At 41.0% G+C, this 12784-nt stretch overlaps 1 long non-coding RNA gene across 1 annotated transcript; it reads right to left on the bottom strand.

The window, feature by feature from the left end:
- Positions 1 to 296: 296 nt before the first annotated feature.
- On the bottom strand, positions 297 to 7099 carry LOC309373301. The gene is made up of 2 exons (XR_014169959.1): positions 7044 to 7099; positions 297 to 537 (listed from the first exon to the last, which is right to left on the bottom strand). It is a non-coding gene; the product is annotated as an uncharacterized lncRNA (long non-coding RNA).
- Between the last annotated feature and the right edge of the window lie 5685 nt (positions 7100 to 12784).

A 12784-nucleotide genomic window follows, 5' to 3' on the forward strand; every position in this document is an offset into this window, starting at 1 on the left:
GCGGTGTTCCCCTGCTTTTCCTCTTCCTTAAAGGGGAAATATCAGTATAAAATCTTGTAGCACCTTAACAATAAAGGCTGCACTCCAGAGTGGGGGAGTTAATTTGCAACTGGGGTCCTTGAGATATTGCAAATGCGTCATTAGCAACAGGTTTGCATATTTTTACTTATCAGATTTTTCCAGGAAATAATAGAACCAGATTAAGGGGAGGGGGGTACAGACTCTGCAAAAGAAAATCCTCCCCCCAAAAAATATTTGCATGACTTGCACTGATCCCACAATAAACACCCAGCCAGAAACATCCTAACATATTTTATTACGGAATAACTGTGGACATAAAGATGCTGCAAGACTCTTTGTTGATTTTGCTTCTGGAAGTTCTTAAAGGGCCAATATGCAACAGAGGACGAGATAGTTGGACAGTGTTATAGAAGCGACCAACATGAATTTGACGAAACTCCAGGAAGCAGTGGAAGACAGGAGTGCCTGGCGTGTTCCAGTCCATGGGGTCACAAAGAGTCGGACACGACTAAACGACTAAACAACAACAAAAGGGAGGGGTAAAAAGGGGAATGGGAATGGCAGCACACAAAGCTCCACAACAATTCAAAAGGTGCTTTCAGGCCATCACAATGTTTGGGTGGGATTCAATTACATACCAGCAAATTAAAGTTGTACAAACTATTCCCCATGAAATCTGCTTTCCCCCCTACCCGGGACTTTTTGCAATAACGGAAATGATGGGAAAAGGCAGTGTTTGTGCAATAGCCAGTGTCATCTAATCTCCCTGAACCAAATGCTCAGTAAACAATTTGTCTGGAAATGGCCTCGGATTCATATACTCTCTCCATCTCCATGAACCCAGTCCACTCCACTGTGTTCAATGCAGGGCAGTATTTAGCTAGATGCACTCATAGGTTGGCTCCTCTATTTTTGTAGCCTCAAAGGCCCAGTAGCAGTCCTGTGTGGCTAGCAGATGGGTGAGTAGCTTGACACTCCTGCGCTCACCCGGAGGCAACTGCTGCACTCTCTGCAAATGAGCAGGGAAACTGCACATTACAAGCCTTTTATTACAACCAGATTGTGAAAGAGATGCAGTATCAGCAGCAGTAGACAGAGGCCACATTCACCCTACACATTTAAAGCACTATGATACTACGTTACACAGTCATTACTTCCACCAAAGGATTTTGAGAACTAGTTTAAGGGTGCTGAACATTGCTAGGAAAACCCTATTCCCCCTCAAAGAACTACAGTTCCCAGAGTAGTTTAATAACCAGTCCCTCTTCCCAGGGAACTCTGGAAATTGTAACTCTGTAAAGGGAATAAGAGTCTCCTAACAACTCTCAGCACTCTTATCAAACTATACTCCCCAGAATTCTTTACCATGACTGCTTAAAGTGGAATCATGGTGCTTTAAAAGTATGGCATGGATTTATTTTTGTTAAGTGTATACCGCCTGATTATAAATAAAAACCCTCAAAGGATGGGAAAGGATGATTTCAGAAACTGGTGCAGTCAATGGGTGCAACTTCCTATAAAAATCCTTTGCCTGATTTCCGTCTCGTGGACAGCTGATGAACTCTCACCCCCCCCCAAGGGTCAAAAGTCACAAAGGACAGCTGGAAGGTGGCAGTTCATTGCATGGCTGGCGGGAAGCTTCATGGGGGTGGCACTCACAGAATTTCCAGGAGCCTGATAACAGAAGGCCCATGACTTGGGAGATTTCCCAGCAACTGCTGCCTTTCCCCACCAACCCCACCTAAGGGAGACAGAGTTCCTAAAGGCAGCCATTCATGATGCCATGCTGTAAAACCTTCAGAGAAAGGGATTTTTTGTCCTGTAATAGTTCACATTATTATTATTATTATTATTATTATTATTATTATTATTATTATTACACTATCCCCCTTTCTTGAAGTCAGTCAAGCCAAGCAAATGACTTTAGTTAGTTAGTTACATATTTCTCGAAGTGTTCACATCCTACCTTTCTATCTGGTCAGCACAACCCACAAAATTAGCAAAACAATATAATAAATAATAATAATAATATGGGAAATAAAACAGCCTAGTAGACAAAACAGGGATGGGGAGCCTTTTTCAGCCTTTTTCAGACTGCATTCCACTGGCGGGCTGGGTCAGAGGCTGATATCATGTTGGAGAAATACAGTAAATACCTATTTGTTTAGGCTATGGTGCAGAAGGACCTAAGAAGAGCCTGTTGGATCAGGCCAGTGGTCCATCTACTTCTGTTCTCACACCAGATGCCTCTGGGAAGCATGCAAGCAGGAACTGTGTGCAGCAGCACTCTCAAAGCCTGAGGCTTCCAGGACCCAGGGCTAGCATGAGGGATTTTGGCACCTGGGGCAAACGGTGCCCCTCCCTGCCAGGGAAGAAAGGGTGAGTAAAGAGTCATAAGGGCCAAACTCTCCACAATTTTATTGCAGTTATTAACTTGCAGTTCTGTAAGCATGCAGAAAGTCAACAAGCCAGTCACTGAAGTAAAATTTTATTGAAAACACACAAAACAAAACAAAACAAAAATTAAGTAAGTTGCCTCTATCTATACCAACTAAAGTGGGAGGTTCTAAGAAACCAGTGTGGCTGCATAAGGAGCTCACAGATGAGCTGAGAGTTAAGAAAGGCATGTATAAGAAATGGAACAAAGGGGAAATCACAAAGGAGTACTGGGCACAAGCTAACAAAATGAATTTCAATAGGGACGAATGTAAGGTTCTGCACTTAGGCAAGAAGAACCAGATGCACAAATATAGGATGGGGGACACCTGGCTTACTAGTACTACTTGTGAAAAGGATCTAGGGGTCTTGGTGGACAACAAGCTTAACATGAGGCAACAGTGTGATGCAGCAGCAAAAAATGCTGATGCTATTCTAGGCTGCATCAACAGAAGTATAGTGTCCAGATCAAGGGAAGTAATAGTACCACTCTATTCTGCCTCAGTCAGAACACACTTGGAATATTGTGTCCAATTCCGGGCACCACAATTTAATAACGATGTTGACAAGAATGGGTGCGGACAAGGGCAACAAAGATGATCAAGGGCAGGGGTCGACAACCTAAGGCCCATGGGCCACAAGGAGCCCATGGGGGTCATTTTACCAGCCCACGAGCCCCCCCAACCGAACTGGCCGCTCAGCGAGTCCCAGTGCGCTACACTAAACCGGTGCAGTGTGGCATGGGGACTTGCTTCTGGGGTGTTGGAAATCGCGTCTGCATATGCACAGAAGCCGGAAATCGCATCTGCGCAGATGCAGATGCTAGAAATTGCGTCTGTGCAGACGCAGATACTGGAAATCTCGCACGCGCCCAATATCGGGCCCATGGAGGAGGCCACGTGGCAGTGAACTGGCCCAGGCAAGGTAAGCCTTGCCGACCCCTGATCAAGGGTCTGGAAACTAAGCCTTATGAGAAGTGCTTGAAGGAGCTGGGTATGTTTAACTTGGAAAAGAGGAGACTGAGAGGAGATATGATAGCCATCTTCAAGTATCTTAAGGGCTATCACATGGAGGAGGGAGCATGCTGGTTTTCTCCTGCTCTGGAGGGTAGGACTCGAACCACTAGCTTCAAGTTGCAAGAAAGGAGATTCTGACTAAACATTCAGAAAAACTTTATGACAGCAAGAGCTGTTCAGCAGTGGTACAGACTCCCATGAGAGGTGGCGGACTCTCCTGCTTTGGAGGTTTTTAAACAGAGGTTGGATGGCCACCTGTCATGGATGCTTTAGCTGAGATTCCTGCATTGCAGGGGGTTAGACTAGATGACCTTTGGAGTCCCTTCCAACTCCAAGATTCTATGAATCTATCTTTCTTCTCAAGAACAAACCCTGGAAGATCATGGAATCCAGTAACCAGGCCTGCCTTTAACAAGTCTCTCATGCTAATAGGCCATTTCCAATAGATCTCATTTTCTTTTGTTATGTGCACAATCTTGCAAACAGCACATTTTTGCCATACTGCGTTCCAAAAGGTTAAAAAGAGATCCTGGGTTTTAAAATATTTTTGCAGTACTTTTCACAGGACAGAAACAGCAGCTGCAATTAACTAAGAAAGGAATAAAAGAAGAGTACAATATTACCGGTAGTTTCAAGAGAAATAAAAACTGATGCTGCGACCAATCTTTTCCCCCCTGAAACTATGGACAGCGAGAATGTCAAATCCTCTAGAGAGTTAAGTGGGAGGTGGTCATTCTGCCCCTGCAGAAATGAACTGGCATACCATATAAATTTTAGCTACAGTCCAGAATCACAGAATGCTTAAAATAGCACTGTGCAATGCATTGTTTTTTAGCTTTTACATTCCCCACCCTCTAATATGTTGTGTAGCACAAACACTGTTTCTCAGTCCCTGGACAACGCCCTACTGGGTGACACTACAATATGTACCTGAACTCTACATGTGTACAATGTGTATCAAGGCTTCCTCACCCCTCCCTTCTTCTTTAAAAATCTAGGCAGCCACAGTAGGTCAGAAGTACTTGGATCACAGCCCAAATCAGATTAAATTCTCATCACACTTCTTTGGCAATAAATGCCACTGAATCCTCAGTGAGGATTACTTCCAAGTAAATGTGTTTAGTGCAGAAGTGCCAAATACCGTAGTTTAAATCCTGTTACTTCAACTAAACTGGGCTGTGAGTTATGTTCTGTCTTCAGTCAATTGCCAATTCATTCAAGAATGTGTTTTATTATTTACATTAAGTGCCTGAGATTTCTCCTCCTCCTCCTCTATTTCTCTCCCATAAATGTGTAGTGCTTAGAAAAGGAGACGGCATGGGATGTTTTAGCGCTGCCAGATCTTCAGGTCTCATCTGAAGTCTCCAGGTTTCCCGGGCCCTCTCCAGGTGGCAAGTGGAAGGCTTAACTCTCCAGGTGAGTGGAAGTCCCTTTAATTAAATAATAACAATTAAGAAGACTGTGCATGCAGTTTGCAAGCTTCAGCCCAGCAGAAACTAGCGGCCAATTCTAGCATAGACATTTTTTTTGGGGGGGGTAGGTGCTTGCCCTCCTTAGCTCACCTTTCCCAATTAGCCTCCATCACTGTTATTTTACTGGGGCACCCCATGAAGCATGACAGAATAGCTAGTTGGCTGAAACTCCAGGCGACGGAATGAGGAATTCAATTCAGTTCACACTTAAAGCTTAATTTATCATATTTCAACTTTTCAAAACAAAATGTGAACTGAAACACAGTCATCCTTCAAAATCTCTATTTTTTCAATGCAGCTTCTCCAACCAAATGATGTTAACAAAAATGCACCTATTAGGGGAAAGTGTGCCTAAAAATGAATGAATATATTAGTGAAAAGAACATACAAAAATGTGTTATATTAGTAAAGGTTGTTTGTGAAAATATGCACATTTGTCAAAACTGCATACAAAAATGTGTCCATTAGGAGAAATTCATATTAAAATGCTCAATAATTTTCATGAGAATTTATTCATAGATTGTTAAAGAAATGTGGAAAATTGAATTTAAGATTGAAAAGATGAAAAAATGAGAGAACCAAAACTGACAGATAATTCCATACCTATTCTGCCTTCAGCATTTTGCAGGTTCTACTTGTCTTTGCTATCTTTGCCTTAAATAAACAAATAAATTAAAATTATGTAAGTATATACTGGTGATTTGGGAGGGACCTCAAAATTGTGCAATAAGTGACTATGAGGCTACTGAGAGATGCGGGGGAATGGAATGGATTATCTTGGAAAAGGTTATGACTGAACCCTGAACAAGGTGACACCCATACTGCAACATTTCATTGCAGCTACCAACTTATATTTTTTTCTTAAACAAAACAGGAAAAGTCATTTAGAAAAGCTACTTTCCTTTTGTGGCTAATTGGCTTCAGCATTGTTAAACAGCTCTACATTTCAAAACAAACAAACAAGTTATTAACTTAGGAGTTTACAAATTTGGAATTCAATTTCTTTTTACTAGGCTCTGAATGGGGTGGTTTTTTTTAGGCTGAGGTGGGGAAAACTGAATGGGTGTCCTAAGAATCTGATTCCTCCTATAAAATATCAATAGGGGCAAGGATTTTATTGGCTAAAATTATCCACTAATCCCACTAACAAATGTTTGAGAATAAGAGAATGGATTGTTTCAACCAGATTTGCTTCTTATGCAATAACATTTCTTCATTTACCTGCCTGTCTTCACCTTTATATTTTAATGCTTCAAAGCTGATACTCAAGCTGTCATTAACCTCCATAGGAGCAGAACAGGTTTTGGATTTTTGTGTGAAGCAGTCAACCTTCAAAACTTTGTTTAGCTTTCTTTTAAAATGTGAAATATTTTCTTCCAGAATTGTTTCTGGGTGAACATGAGCCTATGCATTGCTTCATCTGAAAACAATGGACAAGTAATGGAGAAGGGAGAATTATTTTATCCCTTGTTTCCATTTGTAGAGACAAGAAACGCTGGCTAATGACATTGAATGCCGTTGAGCTGTGCAGAACCACTGAGGATACTCTGTTAAAATACATCATTGTCTAGTATAAATATAGGCATGCTCCATATGGTAGTGTTGCACAAAAAGGATATAAGCCCAGATCTGAAAAGGTTAATGAACTTCTCTGTAAAATATAGCTGCAGATCTTTTGCATAATTCTTTGGGAAGTGTTTGTTCAATTATAGGCCGCATTAAAGGTGCATCTGGTAGAAAGAATTTGCATATAATTGATGGATGTGTTGTACGTTTTGTCTTAGATCAGTGGTTACCAAACTCCTCACCCCCACGTGATTTTTCTGCCTGTTGTATCAATTGCAATGTGCTATGGTAGATGCTGTATGATTTTTTCAGTGTATTTTACTGCTTCTTTTATTTCCTATATTGTATGAGAATTCTATGTCCCGCTTGCAAGTTTCCCACAGGCCATTGTGAGAACAGGATGTTGGACTACACGGGCCATTGGCCTGATCCAGAAGGCTCTTCTTATGTTCTTACATAAGTATTAAAATAAACAATTAAAATACAATTGAAAATCAATATTATTGCTTAATGCAGACATGCCACAGCCCACCTGAATAGAGCTTGAAGACCACTGGTGGTCCACAGACCACAATTTGGGAACCCTTGTCCTAGTTCAAGGACAGAAAAGGCATATAAACGTAGGCTAAAACTGTTCCTGTATTGTTTTAAACCACCAAACTAGTGCATTATTAGAAAGATACCTATTTTAATCAGGAAAAGGGTTTTAGCAAACTTGCAGAGGCAAAAATATCAGCATACACAATAATTTTAAGACTATCCAAGTGAATATTGATACTTTGAACTTCTTTATTTTTAGAACTATCCTAACAGCGCCATGGGGCGATCAGAGTGAAGAGTTAATGATGTATTGAAAACAGTGTTGGCTCCTGCTGGTCATGGTGACAGGGCTTCTTTTGAGGGGAGGGCATGTCCTGGGGAGGGGTCTGGCCAGCCTAATTCTGTCCCTTAAACACCCCATTTGGGGACCCAATTCTGGCTAAATTAGTAGCTTTCCATCTACAGTGGTACCTCGGGTTAAGTACTTAATTCGTTCCGGAGGTCCGTTCTTAACCTGAAACTGTTCTTAACCTGAAGCACCACTTTAGCTAATGGGGCCTCCTGCTGCCGCCGCCGTGCCGCCGGAGCACGATTTCTGTTCTCATCCTGAAGCAAAGTTCTTAACCTGAAGCACTATTTCTGGGTTAGCGGAGTCTCTGTAACCTGAAGCGTATGTAACCCGAGGTACCACTGTACTCTGGTGGAGGTCCTGCCTCTGCAGTAGCAGCAGCACAGTCTTCCATCAGCAGCGCTTCATACTAGCCCCCACTCCAGCCATTAACATCCTTGTGGGACAGGATTGCTCTCTAAATTAGATTATCTGGCTTGGATTTGTTTATTTACTTATTTTTTTTAAAAAAACACCAATTATACAAAGCAGAAACGGAATGAAGCACACACTTGCTGACCCTGGTAATCCTCAAACTTTGGAATCTCTTGCAGGAGCAAAGCAGTTTTTTAAAGTCTCCTTTTTAAAGCCAATGCACTGGCAGAGGAAGTACTAGAAGGAAATTTATCAGCACCTTTGCCGTTGGCTCTGCTGTAATGAGCAAACAAGAAATAACTCGAATGACTCCCCTATCAGCTGTGAGAAGAAAGCACGTGACAATCATTAAACCTAGAGTACATTAGACTGTAGCACTGCTGCCAAAATTTGATAACTACATGTTTGTAAAGTGTACAGCCCTTTAAAAACAAAGCATGGACTTTCTTCCACAGTCCACACATTTTGTAAAAGACAGAGATGATTCAAGGAAACTACAGAGGGGAGGAGAACAAGAATTCTGCTGTATGTTACAGGGGGATCAAAAGAGAAGTGAACAAGTTGGTGTAATGGTTAGCATGTTTGTGATTACTTTGGGATCCAGGTCCAAATCCTGTGCTGCCATGAAATTCACTCACCATAGGGGGGTCTTCTTGATAGTTCCACTGTCCTTAGAATCTGGGATAGTAGACCCAAAGCTGTGAAATTCTCTCCCCACAGCAAATTCTGAAGATGCACTACTTTATCCTGGCCTTTGATCGTTGAGATGTATATTTTTATACATCTTTTCACATCTGCAAGCATGGGCAGCCTGGTATGCTGCTAAGTCATGGAGAACCATTCCCTGGAATGAAAAAAGCACAACCCACAATCCTGTGCCACTTTGCAATGCTAAGGTAAACTCAAAACACAACATCTACTGAAATCCTAAAGCATCCTGAAAGTGAGGCAGAAAAATTGAAGACTTTTTTGTGTGCGAGGGAAGATAACTATTGAGTAATTGTAGGGCAGATTTTGGCACAGCATTCATGAAATTGTGGATCACATTCCAGCGGTAGGGAGGGTTTTGAAAGTCCTACGCCTGTTTACTGATCACCACGAAAGAAGAGCATAATGCAGAGGGGAAAGCAGTTAATCATGTGATTAGCTGATGGTTCAAGAATGCGGTGACTTGGAGCCTTCTCATTAGAGCTCTTGTCTACAGTTTTGTAAATGTAATCATGTGAGTCTATTAGTCAAATCTGCTACCACATCAAGAATGGCAAACTGTCTGCATAGCAATCACTTCCTGTAAACATACTACTGTGTATATCCTTAACAGAGGCAAAAAGAAAGAAAGAAATCTGTAGGACTCAACCAACCTGTGTGCTTGCATTTCCTTATTCCTCTTGCCACCGAGTTAACACTGAAACAGCTCAGAAACAAAGAATCCCCCAGTCTTCCTGAGAACTGCAAATGAAGATAATTTCTACCTAGAAGACTTTAATACAGTAGACTTCTCCAAACAGAATCCTGTTTATCCTCCCATCTTTTGGTCATACTAATAGGCATGTGAGATTAATTAACATAGGTATCTGGGGCAGAGTCTCTCTTTCTACACACACACACACACACACAGAGAGAGAGAGAGAGAGAGAGAGAGAGAGAGAGAGAGAATTTCCTGGTACAGCTGCAGAGTTCTGAACAATATGTTCTATGGAACTTTTGGAATAGGATGTTTTTACAATAATGGTCTTATATTTAATATATAAAGAGCACACACACAGGCACATTGCGACATTTAGTGTTCCTATCAGAACAATCCTAACCCCCAGGTATGCTGGCTGGAGGCAATCAGGACTGTGCAGAAATGCCCCACAACTAGCAGAGAGAAGCTCCCTGAGCTTAGCTTTAGTACCAGTGGTAGCTGGCATTAGGATTTGTAATGTGGTCTTATGGGAGGTGGGACAGAAGTGGGGTTCTCTGGCGAGTCCCCTGTATCAGGGCCCACCCCCTACCATCTACATCAGCCTGGAAATGGTATAAACACCCCCCTCCCTGAAACTATTGGCTCAGGGAAAATGGGTAGGTGGAAGTTCTGGTCAGCGCCAGCTCACCAAGTGCTCAGCAGCCTCACTTAGGATTTGCAAAGTAAGGCGCAATACCAGTTCCAAATCAGTATTAATACTTAAGCATATTCCATTTACAGTTTTATCACATTCGCTTTTATCCCAGTTTTAGAGGACCCTTAGACAAGTTACTTATTTGTTAAAATATTTGATCCCCCCACCTAATTTTGCTACCCTATGTAATGTGTAAATTAGCACTTTAATACTATTTTTTAATTATACTTTAAAAAATAATCATGACAATGGGCAACAAACTGTGATTACATAGGCAATAAGAAAGATATACAACTTGCACTACTAGTATTTAAGCAATACTTTTACTAATACCGTATACATATAAACCTTAAGGGGAGGAGAGGAGAGAAAAAAAGTTTTGTTTTTTCAGGAACATGATTTGTTTAATCCCTGTGAAACACTTCAGAATGTAATTACATTCTATATAAATATACTAATATAAGTAATTAAATTTCCTTTGATCTTTCAAACTATAAACTGAAATTCACATATGCACTTATTGTACTTATGTATAATCTGAAAAGGGCAAGTAGTAATTTAAAATACCTATTAGTAAGCAGGACAGATAAGAAGTTTCTCCCAGCCCTTAAGCTACAGTACTGTTCTACTCTCCTGGCTTGTTGTTTTAAGTTGGAAGTGGTGGGCTGATCTGACAAATAACAGCACAAAGTTTACCCTCTCTGTCCCTTCTGTGCATAGTTTTTATTTATACTGAAGAAATAAGTTGCTGCAACAACTGTTAAAAGGTGGATACAAAAGGAAGGCAAAAGAAGAGAACTAGCATATTTGTACATATTGATGCCTCCCATGTATTAAAATGAGCAGAACTATGAAGCCCTGTACATCTCCATGACTAATGGAACCAATCAGCAAAACATAATGGGTGGTATTCAACTACGTTTTACTCAAGAGAGAAATTAATGAACCTAACTTAGCCTTATGTGGTCTGCTCTGGGTAAAACTTAGTTGAATACCACCAAATAGGATTAATTATTGCATCAATGTGCTATCTGTGATATAGTTTAAGAGTGTATTAACAAAATCCCCTAACTTCTGAATATGTAAATTGCATATTTTATTAAACAGCAAAGCATGAGCAGAGGGGACTCTTCATCCCAGAAATGCCTTAAAGATATGTGGTGGCTTGCCATATGTAGCTCTGAACTTGTGTCCTTTAGATAGCTGGGGTCCTGCTCATTTTCATAAAGCAACTTACACTTCAATACCTGTTGGAAGACTGGTTGAATTATATATATTTATTTAGCAATAAATATAGTGAGAAGGTCAAAACCAGCGTATGTGTGATGTGATCTAGAGGAGGAAACTGCAGGCTGGAAATGCAGAGAGCGAGTCATGACTGATTTCTGCTTGAATCCAAGTCCGTGGCTATGGGAGAAACAATATCCTTTTGGCATTTTAATACTATGAGCCCCTACATCACATGCTCAGATTGTATAGATGTGTAAATAAACCATCATAAGGACACCATTCTCCTCTGTGCCTCATTCCCAAAAGGAAATACAACCCCCAGGAAAGCACCTGGAACCCTTGGAATCACACACTGCTCAGAGATTGGGATGGCGTACAAAAATATGTCGGTCACCATAATGTGTTTCATCTATTTTAATGGAGCTACATTTTATTTTGTAAGAACTTGTAAAACTAGCTTCTGTTTTCTACCAAAATATCCAACCAGCAAAATTAATGAATGCACCCTCAGCCCAGGACTGTCACTATCCAACATTAAAGAACCAGGGAAAACACCATCCCTTCCTAAAATACATGATGAAACATACAGATTTTAAACAGCATTTCCAAATTTGTTTCCTCAGTCAAGAACGCAACAACCTTGAGTCTTTAAGCTGCATGAAAGCCAAGGATCTCATGAATCCATGCGCTAAAACTTAAAAGTGAAAAGTATATAAGTGAGATAGTAAAATTATGTGGGGTTTGCATGACACTTCCTACTGACCATTCTGAATGGCGATTCAAAGCTGAATACAGTTTTCCAAGAACAGGTATGTCAGGTTTAATCCGCAGTGAACAATACATTCCATTTGCATAGTACTACTAACAGCAGCATTCGTTTACACCACACTACCCAAGTGATCAAAATTATGTGTGTCTTCTGAGTTTTGAGTCCATGTAAAGATATGCAAGCATAAACAAGGTTTCCATGGTGCAATCTGTAGCGTGCCCAAGCTACAGCTTGACAAAGGATAACCCTGAAGCTTCCGAGTTTCTCCTTAACTCACATTTTAACCTCCAAAAGCAAGCAGGCAAAGGCTATGCAATGCTTAGTTGACACTAGTTATAAATTGCTAATGGAATGATAAACTGTATTTGCAGGAACAGGGCAGGGATACTATGGAAAACATTGCATCGTGGTTACAAGGATGAGCGCTGTGTTGATCTCAAAGCTAAGGATATAAAATGGTTCACTTTTTTACTGAGTCACACAGGCTCCTTTTGTTCCTGTCTGAGGATACATGGTTGTGCCTCAATCATAGCCCCTGCCTGTGCCCTGTGCAGCTTCTCATACTGCATGCTTTAGTGCTGTTGTTAGTCCAAGGCAGTCCTCCCAAATTCAGGGGAGTACTCTTATCTGTCTACATAATTGCAGTTCCCAGCATTCTCTCTTTCTCGCATTCTTTATCACCCAAGATACTGTCACACTCCAGTGTTGCCAGATTACTGATATTAGATATTTATCCCAAAGCCTACAGATTATTGTTTTCTGATAGCTAGAACCTCATACACACTCACTCACCAACTTTAGTTTCCTTCTATCCCTCTCCTCTTTGTGGCCACAAGCTTCTCCCTGCACCTAAATAGTTTAAAGATTCT

This window comes from Podarcis melisellensis (genome assembly GCF_964234715.1).
Source record: "Podarcis melisellensis genome assembly, chromosome: 6".
NCBI classification, from domain to species: Eukaryota; Metazoa; Chordata; class Lepidosauria; order Squamata; family Lacertidae; genus Podarcis; species Podarcis melisellensis.